This window comes from Elephas maximus, chromosome 26 (genome assembly GCF_024166365.1).
Source record: "Elephas maximus indicus isolate mEleMax1 chromosome 26, mEleMax1 primary haplotype, whole genome shotgun sequence".
Classification (NCBI taxonomy): domain Eukaryota; kingdom Metazoa; phylum Chordata; class Mammalia; order Proboscidea; family Elephantidae; genus Elephas; species Elephas maximus.
Window position 1 is genome coordinate 19,571,196 of NC_064844.1, and position 22,556 is coordinate 19,593,751.

The following is a 22,556-nucleotide window of genomic DNA, read 5'->3' on the forward strand; positions in this document are numbered from 1 at the left end:
ATACAGAGATAAGCAACACAGGTCTTACTTTTAAGGACCTTCAAATCGACTCGAGGTCACAGGTTGCTATATAATAGAAGACAGTGAAAAATGCTTGTGAGTGTGTATGTGTGTTTGCATGGAACAAGAGAGTCAAGTCCCAGCTTTGATGATGGGATTTAGAATACTGATGCTATGATGTGTGTGTGCACGCATGCGTGTGTAAATTATGTACGTATGTGCTGCTTACTGTTTTTTTGCTTAATTTCAAACTTTAGAAAAGCTATGAATATTGCAAGAAATTCCTGTATAGTCTTTTCCCAGATTCACCATTTGTTTACGTTTTATGGAATCATTTGAAGAAAAGTTAGAGATGTCCTGCCTTTTTACCCCTAAACACTTCGATGTGTACTGCAACGACATTCTCTCACAGTCTGTTCTCCTTTTAACTGAGCCTTAGTCCTCTCATTGTCAGACAGTGTTGGATTAGTCTATACTCTAAATAAAACTAATATTTAAGGGAGATGGCTAGATGATTTTTCTGGTTGACGCCATGAGGTGGCCTAGTCACGGGGGCTGCCTGGATCACGAGGTCCCCCTGGGAATCCCTGCTGGCTCCAGTGGCTACGCCCCAGTCTGCTTGTTATGGTACAGCTCCTCTGCACCTTTACAGGGCTGGCCAGGCCTTGCCTGAACTCGGTGCTCTCTTTCCTTCCAATTTGCTCTCCTTGAGTTTTCTGCACATTCTCCCACCCACAAATGTGAGTGTCTCGTGATGCTGGGCACCCTCTCTGGGCCTTGGAGGTCAGCCTGGACTCCTCTGAAAATACAGGAAGCTTCCTTTCTCTGACTTGCTGGGCGGTGGAGAACAAGGCTCTATGGCGCGGTCTGGCTCCAAGGCCTGCGGTCCTGCTCAGGACTGGCAGTCTTAGGCTGAGGGAACATTTTTCCAGAGAACACCGAGGGACAGAATGTCTCGGCGAGATGGGCTGGGATAGGCAGGGCTTTGGAAAGGCCCCTGCTTGTTCTGGGAGGTGTTCAGATGCTGAGGTTTTGGAAATCCGTGGTGACTGTTCATGGCTGCTCCCGGCACTGGGAGGAGGAATGGACAGGTGCCCGTTTCCTTGGGTTCAGTGAAGCCCAGCACTGCCGACCTGGGACCAGGGCCTAGGCTGGGCCTGGGGAGGGCACTGGGAGCCTGGACCCTGGAGCCATGAGATGCTGCCCACATCCAACGAGTCCCACCTGGAGCTCTGCTAGGCACTGGCCCTGACATTCAGCCAAGGGAGCCACAGGGCCTGCACTCAAGGGTGTTGCTGGTAGACCAAAAGGAGAAACCCCTGTGAACCCAGCAACAGGACATGCTGGAGGCATGTAACCAAGCAGACCCATCTTGTGGAGGGAGAGGCCGTGGAAAGGAAAGCTCAGAGAGGGCCTGAGCAGTGAGGGAATGCTTGGGGGAGGAGGTGAGGCCTGCGCCTCCCTCTTCAGCAGCTTCTCCCTTCTTCTCTTCTGCTCTTGCACACAGTCAGGACACCCAGGGTCCAGTCCAGCTGTGTTCTGTGACCCAGGCTAGTCAGGTTACTTCCTTGGGCCTATTTCTTCATCTGCAAAATGGGAAGTGAAGGACCTGACCCCGCTCCCCAGGGCAGTGCTGGGTGGCAGCCAAGCCTTGGTGGGCTACAGAGGCACTTAAAGAGCTTGTGAAAATACACAGGGCTGGGCCCCTTGGGAGCCTAAATCTCTGGGGTGAGACCCCTGCATGAGTAGATGCTTTTTTGAACAAGCTTCTCAGGTGGCCCCTTGGAGGAAAGGCCCAGGTGACTATGGACATCTCAGAGCCCTGACTTGACTGCTGGCTTCATGACCCAGACGTGGGTCTTGAAGCGTATTTCCTGGTGTTCAGGAAGGCCTGGTATAGGTGGAGCCCTCTGTCCTTCCACTCCACTGGGCCATCCAAGGTGCCGTCCACCACCCCCATCCACCCGGGAGCGGTGCCATGGTATGGGCCTGTCTGAATGAACCCCCTTCTCCTCCCCTAAGATCCTGCCTCAATGCCCCCATTACCATTTCCATGGCGCTCTCCTCCAGGGCCCCATGGAAATCACGAGGCTTTCTGAGGAGTCATGCAGACTTCAGAAAAGACCCCGGGCCCCCTGCCCACCGCGGACTCCCTCTCCCGCTCTAATCCCGCTCGGGGGAGAGACAGAGCTCCCTGTCTCCTCGGCGGCCTGTCCGCTCATTCTCCCACAGGGCTGACGTTGCTCTGCGGCCCAGCTGGCTGCAGTTTTTAGAAATAACAATATCCACGGGGGGAGGAGCGGCGGGGTGAATGGGCGCCTTTGTCCGGGGCCCTGTGAAGGCCGATTAATTATGCGCCGCGGAGCGCGGGGAGCGCTGCCGCCCGGCCCCCCTCCGCGGCTGAAAGGCCCGGGCTTGGGAGCGCGGCCACTGCCCGCGCCGGCCGCACAAAGGGCCGCGAATTAGAAAACCGGCAATTACCCCGCATTTTGTATTTACCGCTCGGAGCCCTTGTCTCACTGACACTGTGGACGGCCCCTCCCCGGGCGGCTGCACTTTGAGGATTTTCGAGGCCTTTCTTGGTTACCAGGGGCTACTGGGCAGAGGGTTGGGGCCTTGGGGAGAGGGGGAGGCGCCAAGTACCGGGAGGGATTGTGCGCGCTGGGGGTGTGTGGGGTGTGTGTTGGGGTGTGTGTGTGTGTGTGTGCCGCTTTCCAGGTTTGGAAGGAGCGCGTGGGTATCACCCGCCATTAGGCTGCGGGAGCAGAGGCCGGGGCAACCCTGGGGAAGTGGGCCGCCAATCTCATGCCCTCTCCAAATCTGGAGCCCATTTAGAATGCAGATTCCCGGGCCCCAGCCACAAGAACGCCCTTACTTAGTAGATAAGGGACCCTCAGGAAGCGGCATTTTAACAAGCAGTCCAGATGATTTTATCTTAAAAAAAAAAAAAATGGAATATAACTGAAATGTGTGGATCTTCAGTGCACAGTTCCATGCATTTTGAAAAATATGTACCTCTTCGGAAACCCTGGTGGTGTAATGGTTAAGTGCTACGGCTGCTAACCAACAAGTCCGCCGTTCAAATCCACCAGGCGCTTCTTGGAAACTCTATTGGGCAGTTCTGCTCTGTCCTATAGCGTCACTATGAGTCGGAATCGACTTGAAGGCAGTGGGTTTTGGGTTTGGTGTAACCTGCATCCCATCAAGATAGAGAACAATTCCATCACTCCAGAAAGTCCCCTGGGGCCTCTTTCCAGTCTCACCTTCCTGCTTCGCTCCCTAGGCAACCACTGTTTTTTATTTTTATCATCATCAACTAAGTTTTGCTTGTTCTTTTATGTCACGATAAATGGAGTGGTATGGTATATACTCTTTGGTTTCTGATTTCTCCCACTCAGCATAACGTTTTTGAGATCCATTCATGTGGTTGTGTTTATTAGTAATTTCTTTCTTTTAAGCAGTTTGATTATCCATTTGCCTGCTAATGGACACCTGGACTGTTTCCGATTTCAGTCTATGATAAATAAAGTGGCTATGAATATTTTGTACAAGTCTTTTTTGTGGATATATGTTTTTATGTTGTTTTGATAAATATCTAGCAATGGAATTGCTGGGTCATAGGGAAGGTGTTTAATGTTGTTGTTGTTAGATGCCATCAAGTCAGTAGTGACTCATAGAGATCCCATATGCAACAAAACACTGCCCAGTCCTGTGCTATCCTCACAATCATTGTTATGTTTGAGCCCATTGTTGCAGCCACTGTGTCAATCCATCTTGTTGAGGGTGTTCTCCCTCTACCAAGCATGATGTCCTTCTCCAGGGACTAGACTTTCCAGGTAACATGTCCAAAGTACATGAAAGAAGTCTCACCATCCTTGCTTCTAAGGAGCATTCTGGCTGTACTTCTTTCAAGACAAATTTGTTCATTCTTCTGGCAGTCCGTGGTGTGTTCAATATTCTTTGCCAACACCATAATTCAGAAGACATCAGTTATTCTCCAGTCTTCCTTATTCGTTGTCCACTTTCACATGCATATGAGACAATTGGAAACACCATGGCTTGGGTCAGGTGCACTTTAATCCTCAATGTGACATCTTTGCTTTTTAACCCTTAAGGGGGGTCTTTTACAGTAGATTTGTTTAATGCAATAGGTTGTTTGATTTCTTGACTGCTGTGCCCATGGGCGTTGATTGTGGATTCAAGTAAAATGAAATCCTTGACAATTTCAATATTTTCTCCTTTTACATGATGTTACTTAATGGTTCATTTGTGAGGAATTTTGCTTTCTTTATGTTGAGGTGTAATCTTTACTGAAGGCTGTAGTCTTTGATCTTCATCAGTAAGCGCTTCAAGTCCTCTTCATTTTCAGCAAGCAAGGTTGTGTCATCTATATAATGCAGGTTGTTAATGAGTCTTCCTCCAATCCTGATGCCCCGTTCTTCTTCATATAGTCCAGCTTCTCAGATTATTTGCTTAGCATACAGATTGAATAGGTATGGTGAAAGAATACAACCCTGGCGCACACCTTTCCTGACTTTAAACCATGCAGTATCCCCTTGTTCTGCCTGAACAACTGCCTCTTGATCTATGTAAAGGTTCCTCATGAGCACAATTAAGTGTTCTGGAATTCCCATTCTTTGCAATGTTATCCATAATTTGTTATGATCCACACAGTTGAATGCCTTTGCATAGTCAATAAAACAAAGGTAAACATCTTTCTGGTATTTTCTGCCTTAAGCCAAGATCCATCTGACATCAGCAACGATATCCCTGGTTCCATGTCCTTTTCTGAATTCAGCTTGAACTTCTGGCAATTCCCTGTTGATGTACTGCTGCTACTGTTTTTGAATTATCTTCAGCAATATTTTACTTGTGTGTGATATTAATGATATTGTTTTATAATTTTCGTGTTCCATTGAATCACCTTTCTTTGGAATCGGCACAAATAAGGATCTCTTTCAGACGGTTGGCCAGGTAGCTGTATTCCAAATTTCTTGGCATAGATGAGTGAGCACTTCCAGTGTTGCATCTGTTTGTTGAAACAACTCAACTGGTATTCCATCAATTCACGGAGTTTTGTTTTTCATCAGGAAACTCTCGTGGCTTAGTGGTTAAGAGCTACGGAAGCTAACCAAAAGGTCGGCAGTTTAAATCCACCAGGTGCTCCTTGGAAACTCTATGGGGCAGTTCTACTCTGTCCTGTAGCATCGCTATGATTCGGAATCGACTCGACAGCAACAGGTTGTTTTTTTTTTTCACCAATGCCTTCGGTGCAGCTTGGACTTCTTCCTTTGATACCGTTGGCTCTCGATCACATGTTACCTCCTGAAATTTAGCTTTAGTAAAAGAAAAAAATACTGTTAAATTGTTTTCTAAAGTCACTGTACAATTTTGCACACCTACCAGCAATGTAGGAGATTTTCAGTTGCTCTGCATCCTTGTCAGCACTTGGTATTCCAGTCTTTTTGCTTTCAGCCACTCTAGTGGGTGTGAGATGATATCTCACTGTAGTTTTCAGGCTGGGTGATTTTAATGAACTTCAAGAACTACACTTGGAGAAAACTCCTGTCTAGCCCAACTCTTGCATTTGTTTACAAGGCCCAGGGGTGTGAACTGAACTCCCCTAGGCTCACAGCTGGCTGGGCAGAGACAGGATGAGAACACAGGACTCCTGCCTACCAAACGAGAGCACTTCCCTTGATATCATGCTGTACCTTTGGACTACACACACTGTGTGTGTGTGAAGTGTGGCTCCTGCTATGCCTGGGACCATTTGGACTTGACCTGGAAGGGCACTTCTGAAGAGTATCTGTCTACTAGCCAACCAGCAGCATCCGTGGGACTCTGGGGGTGAGGGATAGGGTTTGGCCATGTATGTGTGAGTGGACACGCACAGAAATAGAAGCAGAGGGATGGTGCCTGCTTTCCTTGGCTCTTACTCACAGGACAGGCTGGCCCTGAGAGTCTCTCTGCTTCACCACCCATAGAGGCTCTTGGGTATTTCCTGATCAAGAACAGAGGGAGGGGGAAGGAGTCCTGAGGCTTCCAAAGTTTCCTTTGCTATAAACATTCTCTTAAGTTTGGCTTTAAAGACCATCCGGAGCCTGGCCTGACTATCCTATAACCTTGGATCTGGCTGCATCCATCTTGAATATTGTACTTCAGTGACAGTGGGCAGCTTGTACTCTGTTCATCCATTGCCTTCCCACCTTCACCCCAACAATGCACACTGTGGATGTTGTATTCTTCAAAGGTGCCTGCACCAAAAATATATCCCACCCTACATGCCCTTCTGCAATGTGACTGATGTTCCTCCCACTGAGAGACGGGTCTATATCTCCTCTCCTTGAATCTGAGCAGGAGCTTGGGCTGCTCTGCCCTGTGGAGTATGGCACAAGTGATGACCCTCTTTGCTAAGTGTCTTAGTTATCCAGTGCTGCTATAACAGAAATACCACAAGTGGATGGCTTTAACAAGGAGACATTTATTCTCTCACAGTCTAGGAGGGCAGAAGTCCCAATTCAGGGCAGCACCTCCAGGGGAAGGCTTTCTCTCTCTGTTGGCTCTGAGGGAAGGTCCTTGTCATCAATATTCTCCTGGTCTAGGTGTGTCTCAGTGCAGGGACCCCAGGTCCAAAGGACTCAATCCCTTCCTGGTTCATCATTTTTGGTGGCATGAGGTCTCTCTCCTCTCTGCTTGATTCTCTTTTATATCCCAAAAGAGATTGACTCAAGATAAACCTAGTTCTGTAGATTGAGTTCTGCCTCATTAACATAACTGCCTCTAATCCTGCCTCATTAACATCATAGAGGCTAGGATTTCCAACACAGAGGGTAATCACATCAGATCACAAATTGGTAGACAACCACACAATACTGGGAATCATGGCCTAGCCAAGTTGACACACATTTTTGGGGGCACAATTCAATCTATAACATTAAGTCATGTAAAGAATACATCTTCCATTTGGCTCTTTTTCTTGAAATGCTCACCCTAGATACCCAGCCACCAACTGTGAAGAGGTCCAGACTAGCCTGCATGCAGAGGCCCATGTGGAGAAGAACTGAGACCCCCAACCTGTGGCCTGCACCAACCCACCAAATTTGTGGGTGAATGAACCTTCAGATGGTTCCAACCCTAGCGTTTGATTCTTCTAGCTGAGGCCCCAGACAACACAGAGCAGAGACAAGCTATTGCGACCGTGTTCTGCCAGAACTCCTGACCCAAAAAACTCGTGAACACAATAAATGGGTTGTTTACACCAATATTTCAGTAACTTGTTATGCAGCCATAATAACTGGAGCACATGCAATGCTGATATTTTTTGCATCTTTTCAGTCTTAGCTCATGCTGCCTTTACCCACTCCCAATTCTAAGCTTAACTTTTTTTTTTTTTTTTTCCAGGTTCAGCTTGGAAGTCACTTTCTCTAGAAAGTCTTCACTTCCTCCAGACTGAGCAGGAGTGTCCCCCTCTGTACCCCAGGTACCTGCCCACATCCGTGTATTCTCTACATCCAACAACTGCATATTTGGATGTCTGCTTCCCCAGAAACAGGGCTCCCTGAGGGCTGGAACAGTGTATGCTTCCTCCTTGGACCTCTAAGAACCTGGCACAAAGTGTTTGCTGAAAGAAGGCATGCCCCTAATGCAGAGTAAGTGGAGGCCTGAATTAAGTGAAGTCAGGATTGAAAACCCCACTCCCTGCTCCCATCTCCTCTGGGCCAGGCATTGAGCAGGAAAGACAAAAAGAATAAGAGATGATCCTTCTCTTCAAGAGCTTTCAGTCTGATTCGGGAGATAGTAGCAGAAAGACTAGAACAGATTGTTGTTGTTGTTAGGTGCCATCGAGTTGGTTCCGACTCATAGCAACCCTGTGTACTACTGAACGAAACACTGCCCAGCCCTGCACCATGCTCACAATTGTTGTTATGCTTGAGCCCATTGTTGTAGCCACTGTGTCAATCCACCTCTTTGAGGGTCTTCCTCTTTTTCACTGACCCTGTACTTTACCAAGCATGGTGTCCTTCTCTGGGGACCAATCCTTCCTGACAACATGTGCAAAGTATGTAAGATGTAGTCTCTCCATCCTTGTTCCCAAGGAGCATTCTGGCTGTACTTCCGACATCAGACAGTGTTCCCCTGCTATTTATAAGGTTTTCACTGGCTAATTCTTTTCAGAAGTAGACTGCCAGGTCATTCTTCCTAGTCTGTCTTAGTCTGGAAGCTCAGCTGAAACCTGTCTGCCATGGGTGACCCTGCTGGCATCTGGCATAGCTTCCAGCATCACAGCAACATGCAAGCCCCCACAGTGCGACAAACTGACAGACACATGGGGGAGAATGCATTAGTAATGATTAAATGAGGCTCACAGTCCCCAGGAGGGGACGAGATCAGAGTGGGCTGGGAGAGTCAGGTCAGGGTTCCTGGAGGAGGCAGGACTTGGATTTAACAATACCAGGGTGCTAAGGCAAGTCCTTCTCAGCTAGAACTCCCAACTTGCTTCTCCACGCCCCTAATTGCTGTGGCCTCAGCTGAAGTGTGTGTGTGTGTGTGTGTACATGCATGTGGTTGGGGAGTGGACATTGGCATATGTCTCTCTTTGGATAGAGTCTTGAGGACAAGCTCACCCCAGCCATCTCCCCGGTTTGCCCCTTTCTCCTCCAGGGATCAGGGAACGCTGTGGCTAATCACGATAACCAGGGATGCATGGTGTGATGGCCATGGTGAATGCATGTCAGAATGATGGCATATCACTGGGCTCGGGGGAGGCTCTGGCATGAGTGGACAGCACAGCGGATGAGGATGCAGAGTGAAGGCAGGGCTAACATCTCAGGAACACCAGGGCAGTGATGCATGACCATGAGACCTAGAGACCCTCAAGGTGATGGCATACAGTGTAGCCATGTTCATCAGAGTCATAGTGATGGCAGCAAATCATGCCCAAGAATGCCCTAGAACCTGGACTGTTCTCATCAAGGCATGTGAACAGTCCAGAGGATGCCAGTGGGACAGTACATGTGTAACCCTCATGGAAGCATGTACAATGATAGATTTTAATGGTGGACCAAACATGCAGCAAGGACGCCCCAAGAATGCCCCAGTGACCCTGTACCAACATGTAGGGGAAAGCCACTGGAATGGATTTAGCCACATCACTGGCATCCCCAGTGGTGGACTGTGACAAGACCATGGTGGGCCCACTGATGCTGATGGAGCAAGCATGCCCTGAGGCTGGGACTTCCCTGAACCCAGGTCAGAAACTATTGGTCCTGCTGCCATCTTGCCTGTGACCTTGGGCAAGTCACTTCAGTTTAAGGTTGAGACCTGCCATGGCCAGGTACCATGCAAAGCACAAGTGAGTAAAAGGATGACAAAGATGTGGTTCCTGCCTTTGAGGAGCTCACACTAATATGAAGGGCAGACATGTGAGCATTTCAATATGAAGTAACAAATGCCTAGATGGAGGGGAGCATGGGGGCCTGTGGGAGCACAGGGCAGGAGCTGCAAGAGCCTAAGCACCCAGAGAAGAGCCTCTCAACCCTGGAAATTACCAGTCCCCTGACTCGTCAGCCAAAGGGATTGGATGGGGTGCCCCTGCAGGCCTTTTCAGTGCTATTGTTTCATGATTCATATTTTTGATTCTTTGACAATGGCTTGGTGACTTTGTGTTTGAAGATCACAGTGTCTTACATACATCTCTGTGTATGACAACTTACTGTTTTTAAAATGCTCTCATATACACTGTATCATGTATAAACCCCAAACCAAACCCATTGCCGTTGAGTTGATTCCAACTCATAGTTTCGAACCAAACCCTGTGAGGTAGAGGTGAGGAAACCAAAGTCAGAGAGGTTAAAAGTCTTGCTGAAAGCTTGCTCAAAGTCACACAGTGAGTAGCTCCATGTTCCAGGCTCTATCCTTGAGCCCAGCCTCCAGCTACGTTGCTTGTTCTGACTCACCATAGAAGAGGAAGGCTGTCTCTAGGTGATGGATGAGCCCTGGGGCAGGATGCTCTGTTCACAAAAGGAGGTGGAGTAGGCAATACACAAGCAGAAAGCTTGGCAGCAGCCTTGGAGGTAGTGCAGTGGGCAGCGGTGTTAAGGAGAAGTTCTGGCAGAAGCAGAAGCAAAGAAAACCAGGGTGAAGATTCAGGAAATACCAGCTCTGCTCTATGTGTGTGTGTGGCAATCAACCATTTCTGCTGAATCTCCGGAATCCTTCAATTTATTAATATGTAGTTCCATTTTCAGGGACACACATGACACTGTGGGAAGGGCCAGGGACTAACTCGGCCATGTGAGCCAGAAGGCCTGGCTTATACAGGAGTGATCAAAGCAGCACAACAAACAGACTTGTCCTAGGGGGCATCTCGTGAGACGGATTCCAATCTCCTGGCGAAAGTCCAAGTTGGAAGGATTCATCTTAAACCGAAAGTGGGCTCCTCGGGATTGACCTGAAAAGGAAGAGTTCAGAAGAATGTCGATGTCTTGTGATAACTGCAAAATCTATGGCTTAGAAAGGGCACTTGTTTAATCAAATCTTTGCAGATTCTGGATCATCGAAGCTGTACAACATATACCCATGTCTGACAGAGTACATATACCATGGTTTCTCTCTTTGGAGCTCACTGAAAAAAAAATCAAGGGTGCTCTTATCTTGACTTTAATGTACCCCCAAAACATGAACTCTTTCTGTTAGAAAATACAATGACCTGAGCTGTGTGGATTTTCAGGGAAAGATAATTTTGACATTTTAAACAAAATGGTCATAAAAATCTTAGATAAGGTTTCCCAAGGAAACCTTATCTCTTCGATAAGGCTGAAGTAGCCTAAAAAGACATAAAAACCAAATGCAATGCATACACCTGGATTGGATCCTGGTTAAACAACAACAACAACAACAAAAAACCTATGGGAGTCATTCTTAGGACAAATGGAGAAATTTGAATATGGATTGACTATTAGATATTATGGAATTATTCTTAATTTTGTTAAGTGTGACAATGGTTATGTATGAGATTGTCCTAAATTTCAGGAGAAATATGTTGAAGCACTTAGATATAAACTTATATTCAAATTATAAGAACATAAAATAAAAAAATTTAGGAAAGATATATGAAAAATTATGACAAGATGGTAACAATTGTTGAATCAGGTGGAGGATATTCATTGTATCACTTTTTTAACTCTCCTGAATGTTTTAAGATTTTTATAATAAAAAATTAGGGGGACACTATAAGCCTCTCTGAAAAAAGAATAAATGGCTACCTACAGCTACTGAAAAGTAAGCAGTATATAAACTTACTATCGAGCCTGAATGAGAGCTGTGTAAGAAAATTATAGGTCACTTACATTCATAAACATAGATGTAAAAATCCTAGGTAAAAAAAAGCCAAATAATTCTAGTAAGGAATAAAAGCGAAAGGTACCATGATAAAATAGGAGTTATGCCAGAAACACAAGGATGGTTTAATAAAAAATTCATGGGTGTAATTTGCCAGATTTAAGGAGAAAAACATCATCTCAATAGATACAGGAAAAGCATTTGAAAAAATTTAAACTGATTAATGATTAAATAACCAAACCAAACCAAACAAAAAAGCCAGAAAGGAGCTTCCTTAGCCTAGGAAAGGATATTAATTAAAAAGCTGTAGTATGTATCATCCTGTTGCCATCGAGTCAATTATGACTCATAGCAACCCTATAGGACAGAGTAAAACTGCCCCATAGGGTTTCCAAGGAATGCCTGGTGGATTTGAGCTGTCAACCTTTTGTTTAGCAGACATAGCTCTTAACCACTACGCCACCAGGGTTTCCAGTATGTATCATAGTTAGCAGTAAAATCTTCAGTGAATTCCCTTTAACAAGAAAAGGATAACCATTACTGCTGCTTTCACTCAATCAATAGTACATTGGGTCCTAGTCAGCCGATTAAGGCAAAAAAAAAAAAAGAAATTAAAGGTATAAAGATTAAGAAGGAAGAATTAACACTGTTATTATTCATAGATGATGATTATCTACACTGAAAATTGAAGAGAACCTATAATTAGGCCATATAATAAAACATCAGTATAAAAATTCTAAAGTACCATTTACAGTACCCACTCTTATAAATTGAATTGCGTCCCCCCAAAATATGTGTTTTAAATCCTAACCCCTATATCTGCAGTTATAATTGCATCTGGGGATGAGTTTTCTTTGTTATGTTAATGAGGCAATATTAGTGTAGTGTGTATTTTAAGTCAATCTCTTTTAAGATGTGAAACAGCAGATTAAACAAGGAAGCAAGATGGGGAAGACAGGTGCTATGCCAAGTGAAAATCACCACGATCCCAGAAGAAAAGATGCTGAAAAGAGACAAGGACATTTCCCCAGAGCCTGCAGAGAGAGAAGGCTTTCCTCTAGAGCCAGCACCCTGAATTTGAACTTCTAGCCTCCTAAAGTGTGAGAAAATAAATTTCTGTTTGTTAAAGCCATCCATTTGTGGTATTTATGTTATAGTAATGCGAGATAACTAGGACACCCACAAAGCGAACAGTACCTAGGAATAAATTTAATAAAACATGTGCAAGACATTCACAGAGAAAATAAGACAATTTTACTGAATTACATTAAAAAAAGACTAAATAAAAAAGATACACCACGTTCATAGATGGGAAGGTTCAATAACTAAAAAGGGCCACTCTTCCCAATTTAATCCGTAAATTCAATGAATTTCAAAGGATTTTTCAAGTAACTTGACCATGAAATATGGAAAAATAGTCAAGAATGATAAAGGCAAATTTAAGGAAGAAGGATAATAAGAGGGAATTTGCTTTACCAGGCTTTAAAGTTTTTTTTTTTTTTTTTAAAGGTGCAATAGTTCAAATGGTATGATATTGGCACAGGTTTAAGTAAGTAGACTATAGGAACAGTTTAAAGAGCTAGAAAGACCCCCACATATATATGGAAGCTTGATGTATGACAAAATTATTTTATGATTCAGCAGAGAAAGATTATTTTATAAATAGTGTCAGGGCAATTGGCTACCTATATGGAAAAAGATAAAATTAGATCGTGAACTCACTCTATACAATGGATTAAAACTCTATATGTGAACTGGCAGACTTAAACTTGTATAAGAAAATGTAGAAAATACCTTCATGACCTTTAGGGCGGAAAAGTTCCATACAAAGCACAAAAAGCACCAACCAAAGGAGGGAGACAGTATTGATAAATTGACCTACATTAAAATTAAATTCTGTGTGATAACAGGTATCAGAAACTAAAAGATAAGCTAATGACACAACTAGAAGATATTATTAACATATTATCGCCATAAAATTGGTGTCCAGAATATATAAAATACTCTTTCAAATCCACAAGAAAAAATCTACTCAACAGAAAAACTGGAGAAAGAGATTAGGAAATTCCCAAAAAGAGAAACTGAATGGCCAACAAATATACAAAAAGGCTTAAACGTACCATTAATCAGGGGGATGCAATTTAATAACAAGATACCATTTCACATCCATCGGGTTGACAGACATTAAAGTCCTCTTAACACCATCATTTCCATTGTGGCATAGGATTTCAGAAAGCAACATAAAAAGTTGAATATGTACATGCCCTACCTAGGAATTCCAATTGTTCTAAACTTTCACGTATAATGAGATATGTACGAGGGTGTTCACTCTGGCCCTGTTTGTATTAGTGAAAAAGTATAGACAACATAATTGTGCCTCTGGAGGGAAAAGAGCAAAATACTAAGCAGCAATCAAAATTATTGAAGTAGATTTATATATATTAATATTTTAAAAATTCCCCCAAACATGATGTTAAATGGAAAAGGCCAGTTGCAAATGGATGCATATTGTATGATATTACCCATTAAAAATGTATAACGTGCAAATGGATAGTCTCATTGTGGATGAAAACATGTGTAGTAGAAGTTCCAAATATGCTCATTATGTGTTTGTATATGTATCCCTATGACCTCCAAATTCCACTCCTGTATATATAATAGAACTTCTCACCATCCAGATAAATTCCCACAGCTGTTTGAGTCTTCCCAGCCTAGGCCCCAGACATGAAAGTCCAAAAGCATTTGAGTGACCCCAGCCCAGCCCCCCAGTTTCCCTGGAAAGCAGAACCTTCTGTTCCATTCCTGCGGTAAATGATTCTAAGAACAGGAGTAAGGGACCAGGAAAAATGAACAGTGAAGAAGGAAAAGTCAAATATGAGGGTGTTATTGATCATCTGGGGAATTGGGATTCAATCCCACTAGGACCTTCTGAGTACCATAAATACTGTGTTTTAAAATTATGTACCTAAGGGACAGAAGGGAAGAGAATTTATCCACGTCTTCCTTCCCTTAATGGCCTAGGGTTCCCCATGGATTTTAATTCCTTTGCACTTCCAGACTGTGCACACATGGGTGAGTTCCTGCAGTTGTAAGTTCATTACCTAAGAAGTGGTTCCTGCCACTTTGCATGAGAAGTCCTACTGTAGAAAGCAAGAAATATGTGGTACGAAGGAGTAAGTGTGCTGTCCCCTTGCACTGATGCACAGCTGTGTGGTGCACGGATGCCTAGAGTAAAAGATGGGCTGAGAGGATGTGAGACAGGACCCAGAGCTATCTATTACACAAGTACATAGCAGACATCATTTACTGTTGCCATGGAGTTGATTCTGGCCCATAGTGATCCTATGTGCCCCATAGGGTTTCCAAAAAGTGGCTGATGGATTTGAACTGCTGACCTTTGGCTAGCAGCTGAGTTCTTGCCACTGTGCCACCACAGCTCCAGGAGGCATATACAAGGATGTTATTTTGGTGGTTGGGAGTTGGGACAACCTAGATGCCCCTTACTGGGGGAATGGGGTATAAACAGGGTAAGTAAAATTGGATGATGCACAACCAACTGGATGTATACCCAACAACTTGGGTAGACTTTAAAAACACAGTGCTGAACGAAAAACGTAAGAAACAGAATAAAATCTATAGCACCATGCCACTTATATAAACTGAAAATACATGTACACACAACAGCAACATATGTTTTATAGGGGCACATACAAATAAAAGATACAGGCCGAACATATTAATGTGCTCACCTTTAGGGACTGGAATGGCGAATGGAGATTAAAGGAATAAATAAAACAAGAGCGAAACTTTGTGTAGGACAGTGATGAGAGTGTGCCGTTGAGGAGAGTGATGAACTCAACTTCTGCAACTAAGGTCCAGACAAAAAATGTCAAACTAAAATCCAGCTTAGAAATGACACTGCCAACTTTAGGATGGTACTCATCTCTTATGCGGGCAGGAGGGGGAAGGGGTATGGGACAGGGATTTAGCTGTAACTATGATGTTTTGTTTTTAATTGTGGTAAATATATATGTAACAGAACACTTGACATTTCAACAATCTTCACATGTACAGTTCAATGACATTAATTATTTCCATCAAGTCGTTCACCCATCACACTTTTCTGTTCCCAAATTTTCCCATCATCCTTATCAGAAACACAGTGTCCCTTAAGCATGGAGTGTAATGTTTTATTTGCTTAAAAAAGCTAAGGAAATCTGAAGCAAATATAGCAAAATGTTAAGATCTCTTGAACCTGGGGAATGGATACATAGGTTTCTGGTAGATGATATTTAGTATACTTTGAATATGTTGTTGCTGTTGTTGTTAGGTGCTGTCGAGTTGGCTCCGACTCATAGCGACCCTATGCACAACAGAAAGGAACACTGCCCGGTCCTGAGCCATCCTTACAATCGTTGTTATGTTTGAGCTCATTGTTGCAGCCACTGTGTCAATCCACCTCGTTGAGGGTCTTCCTCTTTTCCGATGACCCTGTACTCTGTCAAGCATGATGTCCTTCTCCAGGGACTCATCCCTCCTGACAACATGTTCAAAGTATGTAAGATGCAGTGTCTCCGTCCTTACTTCTGCGGAGCATTCTGGTTGTACTTCTAAGACAGATTTGTTCGTTCTTCTGGCAGTCCACGGTATATTCAACATTCTCCGCCAACACCACAATTCAAAGGCATCAATTCTCCTTTGGTCTTCCTTATTCATTGTCCAGCTTTCACATGCATATGATGCATTTGAAAATGCTATGGCTTGGGTCAGGCACACCTTAGTCTTCAAGGTGAGATCTTGGCTCTTCAACACTTTGAAGAGGTCCTTTGCAGCAGATTTACCCAATGCAATGCATCTTTTGATTCTTGACTGCTGCTTCCATGGCTGTTGATTGTGGATCCAAGTAAAATGAAATCCTCAACAACTTCAATCTTTTCTCCGTTTATCATGATGTTGTTCATTGGTCCAGTTGTGAGGATTTTTGCTTTCTTTATGTTGAGGTGCAATCCATGCCGAAGGCTATGGTCTTTGATCTTCATTAGTAAGTGCTTCAAGTCCTCTTCACTTTCAGTAAGCAAGGTTGTGTCATCTGCATAATGCAGGTTGTTCATAAGTCTTCCTCCAATCCTCATGCCCCGTTCTTCTTCATATAGTCCAGCTTCTCGGGTTATTTGCTCAGCACACAGATTGAATAGGTATGGTGAAAGAATACAACCCTGACGCACACCTTTCCTGACTTTAAAACACTCAGTATCCCCTTGTTCTGTCTGAGCAACTGCCTCTTGATCTATCTAAATGTTCCTCATGAGCACAATTAGTGTTCTGGAATTCCCATTCTTTGCAATGTTATCCATAATTTGTTACGATCTGCACAGTCGAATGCCTTTGCATAGGCAATAAAACAAAGGTAAACATCCTTCTGATATTCTCTGCTTTCAGCCAGGATCCATCTGACATCAGCAATGATATCCCTGATTCCACGTCCTCTTCTGAAACCGGCCTGTCGATATACTGCTGCAGCCATTTTTGAATGATCTTCAGCAAAATTTTGCTTGCATGTGATATTAATGATATTGTCCTATAATTTCCACATTCGGTTGGATCACCTTTCTTGGGAATAGGTATAAATATGGATCTCTTCCAGTCAGTTGGCCAGGAAGCTGTCTTCCATATTTCTTGGCGTAGATGAGTGAGCAGCTCCAGCGCTGCATCTGTTTGTTGAAACATCTCAATTGATATTCCATCAATTCCTGGAGCCTTGTTTTTTTTGCCAATGCCTTCAAAGCAGCTTGGGCTTCTTCCTTCAGTACCATCGGTTCCCGATCATATGCCACCTCTTGAAATGGTTGAATATCCACTAATTCTTTTTGGTATAATGACTCTGTGTATTCCTTCCATTTTGTTTTGATGCTTCGTGCGTTAATATTTTCCCCATAGAATCCTTCACTATTGCAACTCGAGGCCTGAATTTTTTCTTCAGTTCTTTCAGCTTGAGAAACGCCAAGCGTGTTCTTCCCTTTTGGTTTTCCCTCTCCAGCTTTTTGCACATGTCGTTATAATACTTTACTTTGTCTTCTTGAGAGGTCCTTTGAAATCTTCTGTTCAGTTCTTTTACCTCATCAATTCTTCCTTTTGCTTTAGCTGCTTGACGTTCGAGAGCAAGTTTCAAAGTCTCCTCCTACATCTGCCTTGGTCTTTCTTTCCTGTCTTTTCAATGACCTCTTTCTTTCTTCATGGATGATGTCCTTGATGTCTTTCCACAACTCATCCGGTCTTCGGTCACCAGTATTCAATGCATCAAATCTATTCTTCAGATGGTCTCTAAATTCAGGTGGGATATACTCAAAGTCATATTTTGGCTCTCGTGTACTTGCTCTGCTTTTCTTCAGTTTCAGCTTGAACTTGCATTTGAGCAATTGATGGTCTGTTCCACAGTCCGTCCCTGGTCTTGTTCTGACTGATGATATTCAGCTTTTCCACTGCCTCTTTCCACAGATGTGGTCAATTTGATTTCTGTGTGTTCCATCTGGCGAGGTCCATGTGTATAGTCGCCGTTTATGTTGGTGAAAGAAGGTATTTGCAATGAAGTTGTTGGTCTTGCAAAATTCTATCATTCACTCTCTGGCATTGTTTCTATCACCAAGGCCACCAAGGCCAACTACTGATCCTTCTTCTTTGTTTACAACTTTCACATTAAAATCACCAGTAATTTTCAATGCATCCTGATTGCACGTTTGATCAATTTCAGACTGCAGCTGCTGATAAAAATCTTCTATTTCTTCATCTTTGGCCCTAGTGGTTGGTGCGTATATTTGAATAATAGTTGTATTAACTGGTCTTCCTTGTACACATGATTAAAATTATTTTAAAAGTCACCAACCAAGATACTGCAAAATAATTTCATGACTTTTGTCAGAATTCATTTCTGATTACAGTTTAGACTCTGAATAGTTTTACAGAGCTGAATGACTGCTCCAGTGTATCAGTGACACAAGTCCCAAAGAGGAGAAGAAGGACATGAAGAAATTGGCTCAGCATTGATGCTAAAATAAATAAGATCTTTGGTGAATGGAAAATTTCATTGTCTATTGGTTACCGAGTGCAAACAGATGGCTAAACAGCCACAGAAAAATTTTTTTCTGATTGGTTTGGATCAGATCATCCTTTCAGGACTTTTTGAAAAGGTCATGGATTAGCTATAAGCCTCCCCAAGGATGACGAATCCTAGACAATTACGTGGAACTGCTGTAGACAACTCTTGGTGGGCTGCACAGTTCACAGTTAGGGCCTGTTCTCTGAGAACCATCCTGGTACCGGGGAACCTTAGCAGCTGAACTTATATTCTAGATTCTATACTATATGACTTCTTTCACCCAAGGTCATAACTGATTGGTACAGAGGGGACAGCTGAACTTAGCTGGGCCAATCAGATCTCTTCTTTCAAGAATTTGGAAATTCGAATGGAGAGGCAGAGACTGGGAGCTGTTGGAATAGAGCTGCTTTAATGGAAGTGTCCAAGGGAGAAGGTTCATTGGCTCCAGACGTTTAGGTCCTTGGAATTGTGCTGGTCTGGCCTTTCCTGAGGTTCAGTTGTTCAACCTTTCCTTAAAATTTAATGAATTTATATTGTTATTTGCCAGAGTTGCTTTCTATTACTCGTCCTATGGGGTAGGTTAATATTTTATTATCTTTCAGTCTGCCCCCAAGGGCTGCTGCTAACACAGATGGTGTCTTTGTTAAGTTAGAACAAAGTACCCCCTGGGCAGACAAATTAGAAAAATCTGTTCTTTCCTCCAGGCAGACATAGCCCCTCACCAAGGTGAAAGGTTTGGCCAGTGAGGCTGGGGTTCAGATCCTACTCCACTCATTTACTTGGCTAGGCCCCTTTATGCAGTGCACAGATGACATAACCACTCATGGCGGCCCTGCCAGTCCATCGTTTGTTTCCTCACTGACTTGTCCTCTGCATCAAGATATTTTTCAGAATATGAAGCATTATTCCAGACGTGATTTACTGGAAAAGTTGGTCTATCATGAAAGCCCTACGCAGGACTTTTATCCTCATGACAGAGATGTAATTTTTAATGTTTGTGTATGAAATCCTGTTCAAAATCAAGCCTTAAGAAAATTTCAGAAAACTCTATGGCCTGGTGAAGTCAACAGAAGCCTCATGTTCTGGAGAATAGTCTGCAAGCTTTAGAGACAGCTTCCACCAAAGGGTCTGGCAGATATTCTTGGAACGTGAAGGGACACCCTCCTTCCTCCATGTGAATGACCACAGTGAGGGTGAAAGCAAGAATGCAGGAGCAAGTTGACAAGGAGGTGTCTGCTGTCCACAGTGAGAGTCACATGGAAAAAACAACCAAGGCTTCCACACTCGGGAGGCCAGAAGATGCTGATGGCCACAGGGAAGAGAATGATCTCATGGAGGAGAAAATGCCTTGAGAGGAGGCTGCCCCAGCTGTGATCCCTTAATTAATTTTACAGGCAAGCAGCAATTCCACATGCTAAGAACTAACATGAGTCCTACTACCTTTCTGACTTGAATATAGAAAAGCAAGTCAAGGACTTTCCCAAGACAGGGGACCCACCTAGCCCCATATCATGTACCACCTACTTCTGTGTCTAAACATATAGGAAGCAGTGTTGACTAGCTGTTAAGGATGTGAGTCTGGAATCAGAGTGCCTGGGTTCAAACTTCTACTCTGTCCTTTTCTAGCTGTGTGACTTTGGGCTTGTTATTTCATCTTTTGTGATGTTTTTAAAACATGCCCATAATTCTTTGACTCTCCTTCCATCAATAAACAGAGTTTATGTTCCCTCCCCTTGAACTTGGGTAGGACTTTGTGAGTGCCCAGACAAATAGAATGCAATGGAAGTGACACTGTGATTTCCAAGGCTAGGTTAGAAAAGGCCATGATGCTTCTGATGGTTTCTCTTGGGACAGTCATGCTGGGAGCCTTCAGCCACCATGAGACAAATTCAGCTACCCTGAGGCTGCCTTGTGAAGAGACAACATTCAAAGGGAGTGATGCCTTTTGAGCCCCAGCTATCCAGCCTGCAGCTGTTTGAGTCTTCCCGGTCTAGGCTCCAGACATGTGAGTGAAAAAGCATTTTCACTGACCCAGTCACCATTTGACTACAAACTTGTGAGAGACCCTAAGCAAGAACCTCCTTGCTTAGCCCATTCAACCCCCAGATTCACGAACAAAATAAATGATTGCAATTGCTTTGGGATGGTTTCTTTTAATACGATAGATAACTGATACAGATTTTCCTGGTAAGTGGAAGAGGGGCGCCATTACAAAACCTAATCATGTGGCTTTAGGACCGGGAGGTGAGCGGAAGTTATAAGGGCTTTGAAGGTATTGTTAGTGGAAGCCTAAGGAGGCTGCTGGGCTGGGCTTAAGGGAAAGTGAGGAAAACATTATTGGATGCAAGTGGAAAGGGGACCTTTATTATGTGGTGGCAGAAAGTTTAGCAACAGTGTCACCTGAAGTGATGTGGACAATAGAAAATATACTAATGAACTAATGGTTTGGGCTAAGGATACTTTTAAACAGAATATTGAAAGTGACAACTTGGTAAGTTTTGCTGAATATGATAAAGACAGAGAAAGATGAATTAAAAAAGAAATGTTAATTATCAAACAAGATGCATATATATATATATATATATATATATATATATATATATATATATATATATATATATATATGATGCATAGAAAATATAAAAGAGCCATAGACTTGCTGGGTTTGAAAATTAAACTGTTTCTCATTCTCTGTCTTGCCAGATGGAAGATGATTCTCAAAGTATGAAAGGATTTCAAGAGAAAGATAAAATCCAGAGTGGGACTATAAGAATCTTTGTTAAAATCTCAGAAAGACCTAAGTCTTCATAAAATCTTTCAGGTAGGCAAAAGATCCTCTAATATTTCAACCTTATAGATCCTCTTTATTAAACAATAGGGCTTCTAAGAATCTTAAAGGAATTGTCCCACAGAAGCCTCACAAGAAGCTCAAGGTAGAGAAGAGCTTACTTTGATGAGATTTATGGGTATAGCTTTTGACTAATTGAGTGAACCACGATAAGATTCATAGGAAACTCACAAAGTTTTAAATATGATTATATTGTCAGAAACACCACCAGCTTGGACAAAAAGGGACAGAGTAGTGCCAAAGGCAAAAAGGCCTTTGGATCCTCAAACTTTTGTGGAAAGAAAGCAAGCTGAGATAACTACTCAACAGCAAACACCATTCCTTTTTTTTTTTTTAAATAGAAAGGGAAGGATGATTCAGAAGGTGGAACCAAGAGCCCAGAGGATAGAGTCAAGAGGCATGAAGAATCATTCCCAGGAACCAGGACTGAGTCCTAGTGAAGAAACTGGCAATATGTTCCTGGCTGGATTTTAGAATTGCTATGGATCAGTGACTGCTGTGTACTTCCCTTCCCCTCTTTCGAATGGGAGTGTTTATAGTGGTAATCCTATAACTGTCCCATGATTGTATGTTGGGTATGTACGGAGTAGATGACTTGTCCTTTTAATTCACAAGACTTTAGATAAAGAGGAATAGTACTCAAGGAACTCTGCCTGAGGAATTGCATTTGTCGAATCTCCTCTATAACAGGATGGTTTAGATGATGGGATCCTAGACCTTTAACCTGAGCCTGATGTCATAATAGGTGAGACTTTTGGGGATCTTTAGAGCGAGATAAATTTTACTTATGAGAGAAATGTAAATAATTTATGTCAAGAGGATAGACTGTGGTAGTTTTAAACACGGCTCAAATCTGTTAACACATATCCTATCGAGAAATGAGATCAATGTCCTCTCCTTCCTTCCCCCTCATCTGAAACTAGCCAGGCCTTTGTAAGTGCCTTAACAAATAGAATATAGAATGTGATGGAAATGACTTTGAATGACTTCCAAGGCTAGGCTAGAACAGGTGACACAGCTTCTACCTTGCTCTCTCTCTTAGGAAACATGCCCTTGGAGCCCTGAGCTCCCAAGTAAGAAGTCCAGCTATTCTGAAACCACCATGTTGGAGAGATCATATGAAGAGACCACTCAGAGATACAGATGCCTACGCGGGGGGGTGGGGGGGTGGGGGGGTGGGGAGGGCTCTCTGTGGTAAAAAAAACAATAAAGCGCCAATGGCAATTTGTTTTAAATTGCTGAATGATCTCTCACAGCTGGTAATGGAAACTG

General features: G+C 43.4%; 1 long non-coding RNA gene across 1 annotated transcript; it reads left to right on the forward strand.

The window, feature by feature from the left end:
* Window positions 1–7,407: 7,407 nt before the first annotated feature.
* On the forward strand, window positions 7,408–21,803 carry LOC126068072 (uncharacterized). The gene is made up of 3 exons (XR_007515538.1): window positions 7,408–7,652; window positions 21,140–21,257; window positions 21,626–21,803. It is a non-coding gene; the product is annotated as an uncharacterized LOC126068072 (long non-coding RNA).
* The last annotated feature ends 753 nt before the right edge of the window (window positions 21,804–22,556 follow it).